This window comes from Biomphalaria glabrata, chromosome 10, assembly GCF_947242115.1.
Source record: "Biomphalaria glabrata chromosome 10, xgBioGlab47.1, whole genome shotgun sequence".
NCBI lineage: Eukaryota > Metazoa > Mollusca > Gastropoda > Planorbidae > Biomphalaria > Biomphalaria glabrata.
In genome coordinates, this window is record NC_074720.1 from 42,709,019 (window position 1) to 42,724,112 (window position 15,094).

The following is a 15,094-nucleotide window of genomic DNA, read 5'->3' on the forward strand; positions in this document are numbered from 1 at the left end:
ATACATGAAATAATACTATGAGTAAACAAAAAAATTAATTAACCTTCTTAGCATATCCACATATTGTTACCAGTGATAGCAAATTGTGACACAAACTTATCCAGGCACGGAATATTTTTTTACTTGCAGTCGGGCTCTGTAAGCAGATCATTGACCTTGGTCTCCACTCAGAGCCCAGCTCTCACCTGTGGCTCCAAGCAGTTGTCTGCATGCGGCAACAGCCACACCCTGGCAAACCGTCTCGACTGACGGTCCTAACCAGGTGAGGGTTAGCCAGAGCTAGTATCTGGTGAAACTATGGTCTCTGTCCGCCAACAGCATGTGAAGTCTAGTTGCGGCTGCATGGCGCTCAAGTCGAATTGCACTACCAGGGCCATCTTATATAATACAGACGTTACTTCAAAAAAGAAGATGATTACGTCCTACGCGTCATGCATTTAGTCATGCATATTAACCAATGACTTAAATTCAGCCAAGTCACTGGTTTTCCTGGCTAGCTCAGGCAACCCATTTCATGCTCTAATAGCACTAGGGAAGAAGGAGTGTTTGTACAAATCTGTCCTAGCATATGGGACGAGGAATGTGCCTTTATCTTTGTGTCTTTCAGAGTATTTTATTAAATTCTGTTTTTGTATTTGAAGATTATGGTTCAGTGTTTTATGTATGATTGCTACTTTACTTTTGAGCCTTCTGTCCTGAAGGCTTTCTAAATTTAGTGATTTTACTAAAGGTGTTACTCTAGTCAAATGTAAATATTTGTTTGTTATGAATCTCACTGCTCTATTTTGTGTCTGTTCCAGTTTCTTAATGTTTTCTTGAGTTGAGGGGTCCCAAACGGAGGATGCATATTCTATTATTGGCCTAACCAAGGTTAACTAACATTTTAGTTTTATGTTCTTATTTGATTTATAGAAATTTCTTTTAATAAATCCTAATGTTTTGTTTGATTTTTTGTAGTTTCATCAATATGTGGATTCCATGATAGTTTTTCATTTATTATAACACCTAGGTATTTTGCGTTTTTAGTCTGTGTTACTGGTTTGCCATGAATAAGATAAGTGGAATTAATTTGTTTTAGTTTTTTTGTTACTCTTAACAACTGACATTTTTCTGGGTGGAAAGACATGCTCCAATTTGATTCCCATTTCTGTAATTCATCTAATTCTCTTTGTAAAATATCTGTGTCTTGTGTTGTTTTTATTGTTATATATATTATGCAATCGTCTGCAAATAATCTGACTTTTGTTCCTGAAGTAATGCAATTCGGTAAATCATTTATGTAAATTAAAAATAGTAGTGGACCCAAGACTGTTTCTTGAGGTACACCTGAGTTTACTGTTATCGGTGTTGATTTAGAGCCATTTATTATTACAGTTTGTTCTCTCCCTATCAGAAAATCTTTAATCCACTGATGCAGTGGACCATTAATGCCGAAATATTTTAATTTTTGAAGCAAATTATGGTGGTGAACTTTGTCAAAAGCCTTAGAAAAATCTAGTAAGATAGCATCTATTTGCTCACTATTATCTGAACCTTTTGAAAAATCATCAATTAGTCCTATTAGTTGTGTCAGCTAGCAAACGCCGTGGAACGTTTTGGAGCGCTGTGGAACATGAAGAGCACACTGGTCATCCACTGCACCCCAAACCAGCCCCAGTTGTCTGGGCTCTGTTCTGCCACTGGATTCAGCTGGCAAAGGGGGCGATAGAGTGAGGCTGATGCAGCGCAAATCTCCCTCACTTTAATACATTCTCATCTCTCATATCAATGCGACAGTAAAAAGGTCCCCAACTTCGAGAAACCGAGAGTAAGATGGAAAGATAGAAATAGAGAGAGAAAGAGAAAGAGTGATATTGTGTAAGAGAGAGAGAGAGAGAGAGATGAAGAGAATAAGAGAGAGATGGAAAGAAAAAGAGAGGTAGAAAGAGAAAGAGAGGGAGAAAGAGCGAAAGAGAGAGGGAGAAAGAGAGAAAAAGATAGATAAAGATAGAGAGAAAGAGAGAGCGAGATTGAGAAAAAGAGAGAGAGAGAGAAAATGAGAGATAGAGATAAAAGAGAGTGAAAGAGAGGGAGAGAGAGAAAGAGAGGGGGATAAATAGAGAGAGAGAGAGAGAGAAAAGAGAGAGAGAAATAGAGAGAAAAAAAAATTCTTATGAAATTATCATATTGAAGAAATTATTTTAAAAAAATATATCAAAGCATTAGGGTATATTAAAAGAAATTTTTACAAAACTAATAAGAATGTAAAACTATAGTGTTATTTCACCCTAGGCCAGTAATAGAATATAATCCTCTGTATAGGATTCCTCAGCTCAAGAAAACATAAAGAAACCAAGACAGACGCGAAATAGAGCCGTCACATTTTTAACAAGCGAATATCCATATTTGCTTAGAGTGCAGCGGTTCTCAACCTTTTATGCTCGGCGACCCCATTTTACAATCCCCCACTCTGCCGCGACCCCCCCCTCCCCCCCCCCCCCCCCACAGCAATAAATGAGTAGTCAATAACAATCCATATTTTGGATCGTCTTAGGCGACACCTGGCAAATCGTCAATCGACCTCCAAGGGGGGGGGGGGGTCGCGACCCACAGGTTGAGAACCACTGGCTTAGAGTAACAACGTTAGTAAATGTCATTCAATTTAGAGACATTCAAAGACAGAGCATTTAAAAAGTATAGCAGCAATAATACATCGAACACTGAACCTTAATTTCTAAACATATAAACATAACCTTATAAAATACTCAGAAAGACAAAGAGACACATGTCTCATTCCATATGCTACAAAATCGTATAAATTATAATACCCAAATATAGAATTTTACTTCCTTGGACAAATTTAAATACCTACAACTTGCCTACAAGTACCCCTTCTGCCCTAGCGCTATTAGAGCATGGAATGGGTTGCCTGAATCAGCCAGGAAAACAAACGACTTGGCAGATTTTAAGTCACGTTTAAGTATGCGTGACCATACATTTGACACAGGGATACGAGTAGGACGTAAATATCTTCTAGTTTAAAGGAGGTCTGTAGTTTATAAGATAAAATAAGAAGAGAGAACGAGAGAGAGAGAGAGAGAGGGGTTTATATTTGAGGATAAAATAAACAAACGACTTCAAAAGATTACGTTAAAAGGTTTTCGTTCTGTTAACTCTTTCTCTCCTAACTGACGATACCGGCGTTGATTCAACCAGAATGTGGTAAATAATTACGGAGAGAAAGAGTTAATAATTGTTCCTGTACTTTGTTCGTGTGTTCCCTGAAGGCGTTCAGCATAGACCAAGGCACCTGGGAGACACGGGCACATGACAGAGCATCATGGCGTCGCGCTGTGAAAACTGGCGCACAGGTTGCTGAGGAAAAGAGAACTGCGAAGGCAGAAGAAAAACGCCAGAGAAGAAAAGCAAGGCCAATGGCACTAGCTCCAGCTGGAATAACCTGCCCAGTGTGCATCAGAACATTCCGGGCCCACATAGGTCTCACCAGCCACACGAGGAGGCATAAAACCCCAGTGCAAAGCCCTCAGCACCCTGGATGATAAAGTGGTCATCATCGAACCACGATGGACGAACAATATATTTAAATGTTCCTGTGAATCATAATGTCATAGAGCAGTGATGCCCAAAATACGGCCCGCGGGCCACATCCGGCCGGCGATGCAGGTCTAACCGGCCCTTCAGAACTTCTCTCCACAATACAATAAATGGGAATGTAAAATATATGATTTAAAAAAATAACCAAACCGTCTCCTTGCCATTTTTAGTTGACTTCTTTTGGTAGCGCCGTGATTGGTAGCTTGCTGGTCAACATGTGAATGTTGAATGCTTGGGACTACTGAACAAATACTTGGCTTTGAGTGAACACAATAAATAGAAAAATGGACACATTTTGTTTTGTACAGAATACATAAAGTATTGTAATAACTGAAGGGAGACAACTCAACGAGACATAGACGTTTATTTACATAGAGACATGACAAACACAAAGGGGCATCTGCCTTGAGTACAGCATCTCCATATTGGCTCTCTACTTGGGCGGAAATCGTTAGTCTCTTATGTCAACATCCGACTTGTCTGGTCACAGATAGTGCGCACCTTCTTTCTGCACTATCTTGGATGGCGGTGCGCATGGCAAAGTCATAACAGTATATCTGTTTTAATGGAGTATTTGCATTGCAGCCTGTCATTCAGAAGTTTGAAACATCCAACTGATTGCTATAGAATTAATGTTGGATACAACTTGTTTCTAATCAAAATGTCGTCTGCTCTATTGCTTTTCCATTTTCGCAATGATGTGGCCCGCGACAAGAGTGTGGGGAATTTATTTGGCCCGCGGGCTGTAGAAGGTTGGGCATCACTGTCATAGAGTCATCTGATAATGATACAATTACTAACACCAGCAATCTTCCCTCTATATGTCCGATATTGATTATAACTGATAGGTTCAGAAAGTTCTTAACTTTAATATACGGCTTCACTAGGATTCCAACTCAGGTCTTGTGGTTAAAAAACTACGCGTTTGACCTTTTAGTCCTCTGTCAAATTATATATATTTAATCTTATCTCTCTATTTCAAAACGTAATATCAATTGGTCAGTAATTTATATAACTCCAGTCTATGAAGGACAACTCGAATTATAATCATTATCTCCCTTTTTTAAATTTTCTCGAGTTCTTTAAAGTGTCCTATAAATATTTATGCCCTGCGTTTAATTTTCGATGTCATTAAGGTAACCCTAGAAACGTTGTTTTAGTCAATCAATACCGACTACTAATGGTAGGATCTTAAGTCTTGTATTTACAAAGTTCAACATACTGTCACACTGTGATCATAATTTGTTCCCTAGAATAAGTTGATATTACTAGACATCAGTTGATATAACTAGACATTAGTTGATATAACTAGACATCAGTTGATATTACTAGACATTAGTTGATATAACTAGACATCAGTTGATATTACTAGACATTAGTTGATATTACTAGACATCAGTTGATATTTCTAGACATCAGTTGATATTACTAGACATCAGTTGATATTACTAGACATCCGGTGATGTTTCTAGACACCAGTTGATGTTTCTAGACATCAGTTCATGTACTTTGTTTTATAATCAGACATAGATTTTTATATCAATAAAAGAACACAGATAGATAGATAAGTAGGTAGGTAGATAGATAGATAGATAGATAGATAGATAGATAGATAGGTAGGTAGGTAGATAGATAGATAGATAGATAGATAGATAGATAGATAAATAGGTAGAAAGATAGATAGATAGATAGATAGATAAATAGATAGATAGATAGATAGATAGATAGATAGATAGATAGATAGATAGATAGGTAGATAGATAGATAGGTAGATAGATAAATAGATAGATAGATAGATAGATAGATAGATAGATAGATAGATAGATAAATAGATAGATAGATAGATAAATATATATATATATATATATAGATAGATAGATAGATAGATAGATAGATAGATAGATAGATAGATAATAATAGTAATAATAATAATAATAATAATCTTTATTATCCGTATGGAAATTTGTCTTACAATTTGTGCATTACACCAAACAAAAAACATTATAACTATAAGAAACCAAAGTGTACATTCACACCAGACTCACTCATAATTTACATTGAAGAATACTGTAAAGATAATTTTTTATTATTAAATGTAAAAAAAACCAAAGAAATGATAATCGATTTTCGCAGGGACAAGAAGGAAAATGATATTGTTTCTGTAGCTGGAGAGACTATTGAAATTGTGCAAACCTTTAAATACCTTGGTACTATCCTAGACAATAAACTAAATTTTACTGCAAATACTGATTATATCAGCAAAAAAGGGCAGCAAAGATTACGACTACTAAGAAAACTGTCCTCGTTTAATGTTAGCGAAAAGGCCTTGGCTATGTTTTATCACGCTCACATCTGCAATGTTTTCAGTTTCAATATCACTGCCTGGTATGGCAATCTGAGCATTAAAAATAGGAATAAACTTAATAGAATCCTCAATGCTGCTGGCAAAATCATTGGCAAAAAACAAACCCCATTTGCACGAGTCTTGCTTGACCGACTTACCAACTTACTTTAGTGGACGAGGGGTTATCCGAGGAGAGCTAATGTGGCGTTAGATCTGATTGAGGTACATCTTTGCGACAATCACAAGAAAATTGTTGAAAACAGAAAGAATCTAAACGCTGCCTTTGTGGATCTCACCAAGGCTTTCGACACGGTTAATCGCGTTGGCTTATGGAGTTCTTTGACCAGGCTCGGATGCCCACCGACGTCCTATCCGTTCTCAAGCAGCTTCATGTGGGACAAAAAAGGCTAAATTAGACACAATGTTGATCTGCCTGATCACTTCCCAGTAGTGAATGTCGTGGGTTCGATCTCAATACGTAAATAGCTTATATCAACTGACTTTGTCTGTCTGTCTGTCTGTGTGTACACGTTATTTCTCCCACACCCATTCTCGGATAAAGCTGAAACTTCACACAATTGTTCATCGACATTGACCAGGCATGAATCAATAATAAAAAATGAATAGGACAATTAATTACTGGTAATACATTATTTTTTTTAACAGCAACAAGGGAAACTAATACTTCAGTATTCACAGATATGACTAAATTTGTTGGGTTTAGTCCCCTCAAATAATTGTTAACTCTATTTCTCCCTCAAGCATTCTTCGATCAAGTTGATACGTTAAACAATTATTTATTGTACCTAACAGAACATGAACCAATAAACAGAAATACTCAATTAGTTAATTAATAATTGGTAATTAATTATTTTTTGTTTGATATCGAATAAGGGAAATAACTTCTACATTATTGGTAGGTATAGTTTTAAGGACTGAGTTCTTCCCCTTTAGAAAAGCTTTTTTTTTTTTTTTTTTAAATGATTTTTTTATATTTTCCTTGTTCTCTTTATTTTTCAATGAGAAACAAAATCAGATTGTTTTGCTTACTCTTTCATTTGAACCTTAAGTGGTAAATTAACTTTTTAAATTTATAGGCATTTAGATTTTTTTTTTCTTTTCGTGCAAAGGGTTTGATCATAGACTTATATATACTACTCTAGACTGGACATGGAGACTTTTTAAGACTATAAAAAATGTGAAAATTTTTTAGAAAGTTGGATCAAGGCGTTGTTTTGTAAAGTAGTTAAAAGAAGTAGAGGCAATTTTTTTTCAACCCTAACCTATGTAACAAATAATTTAATTTTTAGATCTAGATCTAGTAATTGAACATCAAAAATAAGAGAACTCTCGTCTCATAATTATTATTTTGCAATTTTTAGATACATAATTTTCTTTATTAAAAGACAGAATGCAACATTAAATTGTGATTTTTTTGTGTATTTTCGATAATCAATTACTAGATCTAGATCTAAAAAATAAAATTATATGTTACATAGGTTAGGGTTGAAAAACAAAACCACTTGACTTCTTTGAACTACTTGACAAAACAACGCCTTGATCCGACTTTCTACACAATGTTCACGAGCGATCAGTCGCGGATAAGAATTTATTTCCGGTTTCCAGTCTAGATAATAGATCTAATATATAAGTCTATAGGTTTGATATAGAGATCTTGCGGTACACTGATAGCTGCCAACTAGAAAACAGACCACTCCATTTAATTCTTGCCTGTCTTCTCTTCACCTCTACGCTAATGCTGGGCGGCTTCTTTTTTTTTTTTTTGTTTAAAGCGTCTATTACAGAGCAGACGACTGATTGATACCCATCACCAATCAAAACGCTCGGAGCTTACATTTTCGCGGCATTTCGATGTCTCATTAATATTCATTAGAGAAATTTTGTTTTAGAAATCTCGTGCACGTGACTTGATGTGAGACTATCTGTGAAGATGTATTTATAAAGTCCCAAATTCCAAAGCTAGGAAAGAGAGCTGTCAGAGCAGTGGGCTATGTCATGTGTCAGTACTATGAGTGCATGTCATGTGTCACTATTGTGAATTTGTATATGTCAGAGCTGTGGATAATTGTCATGTGTCATTAATGTTGGCTGCCTGGTCGTGTGGTATGCGCTCTAGTCTGTCATTCGGCGGTCACAATGGTCCCGGGTTTGAACCCCGCCCGCTGCCAACCCTCGTCGTCCTGCGGAAGGTTTGGGATGGGATGCAATTATCTTCAGAATCTGAAAGAATATCCGAAATATATAAAACCTTTATTCACATGTCTGTGCTGCGAATTTATATTATGTGTCAGTGCTGTGGATAAATGTCTAGTGTCAGTGCTGTGAATTTATATCATGTGTCAGTGCTGCGTTTTATGTCGCGTGTCAATGCTGTTTGGTGTATGGCATGTTTCACATGTCATAAGCCAGTGCTTTGTGTTTACGCGTGATAATATAACATGACTGTTTCGACTTCGCGATAAGAAATAGCCAAAGGGAATATTAAGCGATTAGAGTTGACCATAAGGGAATTTCGCTCAATTCATTTGTTGAAAGTTGTCTTTTTTGTGTCTGCCTGTTCAGTAGTGTTTGTTCAATAATAATTGAAAGCAGGGCACCCACTTGTTTGAAACCGGCCCTGCTCAAAACGTTTCATCCATTAAGAAGTTCAGATTCTAAGAAACATTTTTGTCATGACGACATGAACTTCTGGCAGACGTAAAAGACATGAAGAACGCCGTGTCGACAAGGTCAAGGTAAAATCTCATGAACTGACCTCAGTTTAACCTCTATATCTTGGCATGGTTGAGAGCACTAATCTGATCTATATTTTTGTTCTTTTTGCAAAGCTCATTTTAAGTCAGTCTGTCTGTCTGTCCGTCTGGTAAAATGTAGGTTTCTCCCAGCTTCCATCCTCGGATCAAGCTGAAACTTTGAACAATTTTTCATTAGCATAGCCCCGTAGACAATACATGAATAAAAAAAGACCAATTATTCAATTAATTACTGGCAAATAATTATTTTGTTTGATACCAACAAGGAAAAACTAATCCTTCAATATTCACAGATATGGCTAAATTTGTTGGGTTAAGTCCCTTTAAATAACCGCTAACACTATTTCTCACTCACGCATTCTCCGATCAAGTTGATCCTTTAAACAATTATTTATTGTATGTCACAGTATTCGTAGAAATGACTAAATATGTAAGGTTTTGACCCCTTTAGATAATCGTACACTATTTCTCCAACACCTATCGTCGGATCAAGTTCAAATTTTGCCCGGGTACGCTGTTTTGCCTCACCGTGGCACCCGGGTGGAAACGGTTGCTTGAGGGGGCAACTAGGCTAAATGAATGGCGAAACATAATTCCCGTGGGGATGCCCACGGGTAGATGAGAGTCCACCTCTTGCACGGGCGGATTTGCAAAAATGTCCCCACAAACCTGTCACACATCCATGCGCTGTTCCTCAAAGGGACCGTTACATAAATGGCGTGTCCCCCACGGTTAGCTTGGTATAACGAAGGAAAATGGCGGAGGCTCCCGGTGTCCTCGGCCTTCGGCCATGTGCAGCCAAGCATGCGTTGGGGGCCAAAGGCATTGGAAACAACAATGCTTTACATAGGCATTGACTCGGGTCTCTCTTTAACAGAACTGTGTTCTCACAGGTTTTTTTTTTTTTACTGTTTGGCGTCCAAACAGGTTTTTTTTTTCAAAATTAGGGCTCGAAAGCCTTCGGCTCAGCCCTTGGACGATCAACAAGTTCAAACTTTGAACAATTATTTATTGGACCTAACAAAACATACATCTATTAAAGAATCATCAGATTGATCAATTAACTATTGGTAATCAATTATTTTGTTTAATATTGAAAAACGGAAATAATGTATACATTATTGAGAGAGTTCTTCCCCTTAGATTTTTTAAAGAAGGATTTTATTTTATATTTTGCTTGTTTTCAGATGTACTTGAAGATTTCACCCCTTCACTTGGTCTCACAGCTCATTCTTCTGACCTTTATCTTATGTTGCATTCAGTCCGCCTTGGTATTCGCTCGGAACTCTTTTGTAGGAGAGTAAGTATGCATAATGTTATTTTAATTTATTGCTTTTATATAGTGCTTCTTATAGCATGCTCAGAGCGCTATGGTCCAATCTCATTTGTGGACCAGTGGGGGGGGAGAAGGTTTTCCGTGCTGTCTTTAGGCGCTCAGTTATCATAACTCTGCTCGATTCGGGTTTGAACCTCGAGCCATTTGATAGGTATCCAATTCAAGTTCAAGCGTACTTAACCTCACACTAACCTCTAGGCCACACATGAATTTTTATGTAGAGCTACTATCTAAATAGCTAATGAACCTGTCTCGTCTTTTAATATTGTCGACATTAGCTTTCTACGTCTGTTCTTGGCAGTGGATTTTCTTTTGTGTATTCTCGCGGCCAGCTGTCTCGTTCTGAAGCCGCCAGCAGTCAGATACTCTCCTCTAGGTCAGTTAAAGCAAGTAGGTGCCTAAGCTGGTCTTTAAAGCGTTTCTGTGGGACATCTCTGTTACGTCTACCAGCTTTCAGTTCATAAAAAAAAGACTGCCTTTTGCAAACGCTCGTCCCTCCAGCGTAACTGTCGCCTGTCGGACCATAAGTAGTCCCTCTATGCTGTCCATACCGGCGTGTTCTGTATGGGAACTTAAGAGACTTTCTTTTGTAATCGCCAAAATCTTCAATAGCGAGCCGTTCGACTCCATTTCCACCTACAGCAGTGATTCCCAAACTTTGGCTGCCTGGTCGTGCGGTTTGCACGCTGGACTGTCGTTCAGATTTATCGATGGTCCCGGGTTCAAACCCTGCCCGCTCCCATCCCCCGTCGTCCTGCGGGAGGTTTGGACTAGGAAGTAATTATCTTCAACTCTGAAGGAACATCCGAAACATGTCAAACATTTTACAAACAACATTTTTGACATTATTGTACCCCTTTTATATTTTTTGTTACGCTGAGTACCCCATGCTTCCACCCCTCTCACACAAAATGAACTAGCCTGAGAAGAAATGGTTTGTGCTGAGATGACAGACCGTAGAACTTTTGGTTCCCTGGCTGTTAGTTTTAATCTGCACCGCTGTTCCATGTTTAACAGTCTGTTCCTTTTTTTTTTTTTCGACGTAATTTCTACTGTCTACAATTGCTGAAAAAGGCAGCTTCACATAAGTGTTTAGTTTGAAATGGCAAGATGTATTCCAGAACATGGACCCACTGTAATTTAGCACCCCCCCCCAAACAATACTAAAGAGTGGCAAAACTTGGCGATCCTGACCTTTTAAAACCATGCATACGGAGATGAAAGGACACCCTAACAAATGGCCATCTACTCCACAAAGGCGAAGCTTTAAAACATCTCTCTGTTTCCGTTTTTATTGGTTTAATTAAAAGCATCTCTTACAATTAAGTATGTGTTCATAATTTATATTAATGTATCAACTGAACACAGCCTACTTAAATAGGTGCAACGCGTACCCCTCCCCCCCCCCCCCCTCAAAACTCTTCCAGTACCCCTGGGGGTACGCGTACTCCACTTTGGGAAACACTGCCCAACAGCATGCTTAGAGCGTAATGGTCCAGTTTTTTAAATGTCTTTTTCTGTGGACTTGTGATGGGAAGAGTTATCTGGGGGGGGGGGGGAAACCTTTTCTCTGCTGCTGATAGCAGACACAATTCAGCTCGAGTCCGATCACGATTTTAAACTAAATTCCTAGTTTTTTTTTTTTAAATAAATTCCTAGACTTTTAAAATAAATTCCTGCTCTTTTAAAATAAATTCCTGGTCTTTTAAAATAAATTCCTAGACTTTTAAAATAAATTCCTAGACTTTTAAAATAAATTCCTGGTCTTTTAAAATAAATTCCTAGACTTTTAAAATAAATTCCTGGTCTTTTAAAATAAATTCCTAGACTTTTAAAATAAATTCCTAGACTTTTAAAATAAATTCCTGCTCTTTTAAAATAAATTCCTGGTCTTTTAAAATAAATTCCTAGACTTTTAAAATAAATTCCTAGACTTTTAAAATAAATTCCTGGTCTTTTAAAATAAATTCCTAGACTTTTAAAATAAATTCCTGGTCTTTTAAAATAAATTCCTAGACTTTTAAAATAAATTCCTAGACTTTTAAAATAAATTCCTGATCTTTTATAATAAATTCCTAGACTTTTAAAATAAATTCCTAGACTTTTAAAATAAATTCCTGGTCTTTTAAAATAAATCCTGGTCTTGTAAAATAAATTCCTAGACTTTTAAAATAAATTCCTAGTCTAAATCAGGATTCAAACTCGGAGCCCCGTTAGTTAAACTTTTACATGCCTAGAAAAATAATTTGAGCCGTTTTTAAGGTCAGCGTTCAGGTTTTGCGCACCCATCTTCTAAGAAGTTTCGAATTGAATAGATGTATTGTAAAAAGTGGGAAAAATTAATAAGCACTACACTTGTCCACTAGGTCTTGGAGAGAAATGCAAAGAACTTTACATTACTAAGCCGTCAGAAGGGCAGACAACTCAAACAATAGTGCAATATCAACCCCCTGATTCTCAAATTCTGTTCTTCGTCAGGACAGATTGTCGCCCGTGAAGCGTGATCGCGTTATAGAACATTGATTTCGACCCACTGGGAAAGGGGGGTTGGGGGGGGGGCGGGCTTGGAGGCACAACCACTTGATCACCGGACATTAGAGCTATATGGTCATTTCGGAGGACAGATTTGCCCAAGTCTATGCCGGACCATTAGAGGGGCTTATCTCGCAGTACGGGTATGACGAGCTGAAGGATTTGTTAGCTGCCTTCATGGCCATTTTATTTCTCGTTCTCTTGATTAGGCGGAAGTTGGGGGGGGGGGGGGCAATAGATGAACAGGTCGTACTTGTAGGCGGTGATTGTCTCCCTTTAGTGTGCCCGGGAAAGTGGACTATGTTACATCATGTTGCTCACTTCTGCTCAATCAGTCTGGAAAAAGATAAAAAATGAATAGCACTCGTGATGCTGTCCCGCTATTGAAGACAGCAAAGCCAATTTCGGACGATGGTCAAAACTATTCTCTGATCAAATATTCTGTTCGTAACAATTGCGTCCATTTCAGTTTATAGTTTTGTATAAACTTTTTGAAAAAAAAAACGACTTTCATCTATGTATGTATGTATGTATGTATGTGTGTATAGTATGTATGTATGTATGTATGTATGTATGTATGTATGTATGTATGTATGTATGTATGTATGTATGTATGTATGTATGTATCTATCTATCTATCTATCTATCTATCTATCTATCTATCTATCTATCTATCTATTTATATATCTATCTATCTATTTATCTATCTATCTATCTATCTATCTATCTATCTATCTATCTATCTATCTATCTATCTATCTATCTATTTATCTATCTATCTATCTATCTATCTATCTATCTATCTATCTATCTATCTATCTATCTATCCAGTGGCGTAGCTACCAATGTGCGGATGGTGCGGGCCGCACAGGGCACCAAGTGGAGAGGGGCACCAAAATTCCCCCAGTGTATATTAATTTCCTATTTCCCTGAGCGTTTCAGTAAAAACGACTAATTGTATGGACACGAACAAACATAAACTACTGTATTTTAAACATGAACTAACGATTTATAAACTAGTCATGTCGCTATTTTGTTTCATCTCCTTGACTATTTCTTCCATACAATGTAAGCTCTAGAACAATTTGAATCTAATTTACTATATTTATTTCGGACACACGGTACATGTTGTTACTACACTGATCGATGCTTTGTAATATAAAGAAGAAGAAGATAGGCCAACTTTTTTTTACTTCATTGTTTAGTCCATTGGTTTAATTTAGATATTGAGTTTACAAATATATTTCTAAACTCTAGCTCTAAACAATTGTCTTAGTTTATTCATTTCTTTATGATTCTTAATAGTTTAATTTTGGAAATAATTCTATTGTAATGTCAATATTTTTAAATAAGCTAACCTTTCTTTTCTACGAGTTTTTTTTTTAACTAACTAGTTAATTGTAATACTGTAACGTAAACAAAATGATGAACAGTGCTCAAGGCTGCTCGGCTGACGCCTCAAAACCATTTTAAGCTCAGACGGAGAAATCTCTGACGGCATGGATCAAAGAGTCTAGAGGCTGAAAATCTGTTACATATCAAGAATCAGCAAAAGGAAAGGCTAGAAAGCTTTCAAAGGCTTGGTTTTTCCGACAAATGTCAAACGGCGAGAAAGTTCTTAGAAAGTGGATGTGTTATTCGCCAAAAAAAGAATCCTTATTTTGCTTCCCCTGCATACTCTTCTGAACAAGATCAAGTACCAAATCTTCATTTAAATCCAAAGATGGATTCAATGATTGGTGGAGGTTATCCCCGAAAATAGAAAAACATGAGACCAGCAGAGCTCACATTCAGTCATCGCTTGCTTGGAGGGAACTTGAAGTTCACCTGAGAGTAGGGAATAGTATTGACAACAAGGCCCAGGATTTGATTATACAAGAGACGAAAACCTGGAGAGACTACCTGAAGAGAATCTTGGACATCATTCGTTTTCTCTAAAGCAAAATCTGGCACTACGTGGGCATCGCGAGCGAGCTGAAGAAGTGTTCGAAGGGCAAAATCAAGGCTATTCCATGGAGTTTTAGTAAAATTACTATCAAAGTACGGTCCACTCTTGAGGGAGCATGTGCTTCGAACTAAGCTTTGTTCCAGACTGAATACATACATGTCTCCTCAAATACAAAATGAATTTATTACAATATTGGGGGATCACGTTAAAAAAAAAATCATACAGCAAGTAAAACAAGCCAAATATTTCTCTATTATTTTTGACAGTACACCTGACATCTCAAAGCTGGATCAAACTTCCCAAATTTTACGGTACGTTGTCATGGATAATGATGGGGTGCAGGTTCGTGAGTCTTTTATTGACTTCATCGACACAAAGGACAAGTATACTGCTGGAATCGCTGAGATGATTCTAGAGAAACTGCGTTCGGATGGCTTCGACATAATGGACTGCAGGGGTTTAGGCTATGATAATGCTGCGGTCATGAAAGGTTAAAACTACGGTGTCCAAAAACGTATTCTAGAAGTCAATCCCAAAGCACTATTCATTGCCTGCTCAAACCATTC

At 37.3% G+C, this 15,094-nt stretch overlaps 1 long non-coding RNA gene across 1 annotated transcript in view; it reads left to right on the forward strand.

Moving 5' to 3' along the window:
- Nucleotides 1-15,094, forward strand: part of LOC129928838 (uncharacterized) — a 37,621-nt gene that overhangs the window by 5,624 nt on the left and 16,903 nt on the right. Inside the window, exon 2 of the long non-coding RNA XR_008780354.1 lies at nt 9,900-10,012. This is a non-coding gene — a long non-coding RNA (uncharacterized LOC129928838). The remainder of the gene's footprint in view (nt 1-9,899; nt 10,013-15,094) is intronic.